This window comes from Vombatus ursinus, unplaced genomic scaffold (assembly GCF_900497805.2).
Source record: "Vombatus ursinus unplaced genomic scaffold, bare-nosed wombat genome assembly UNPS02005459.1, whole genome shotgun sequence".
NCBI lineage: Eukaryota > Metazoa > Chordata > Mammalia > Diprotodontia > Vombatidae > Vombatus > Vombatus ursinus.
Genome location: NW_020945237.1, coordinates 300,506 through 300,713, shown reverse-complemented (window position 1 = coordinate 300,713; position 208 = coordinate 300,506).

Below are 208 nucleotides of genomic sequence, written 5' to 3'. Positions count from 1 at the left end.
CACTTACAACTATGGGAATAGTATGGTGCTGGTAGCGTGGAGGAGGATGGAGAAGGGGGGCACTTTGATCTAGCTTGACCTCAGACCCAAGATGGGAAAAGCCTATTGGTCTCTGCACTTACAGGAACAGGTGCAAGGAGTCTGTCTGGGCTGTTGTGTATTTAAAGCACCAATAACTGTAGAAAAATGACTTTATATTGGAACTCCA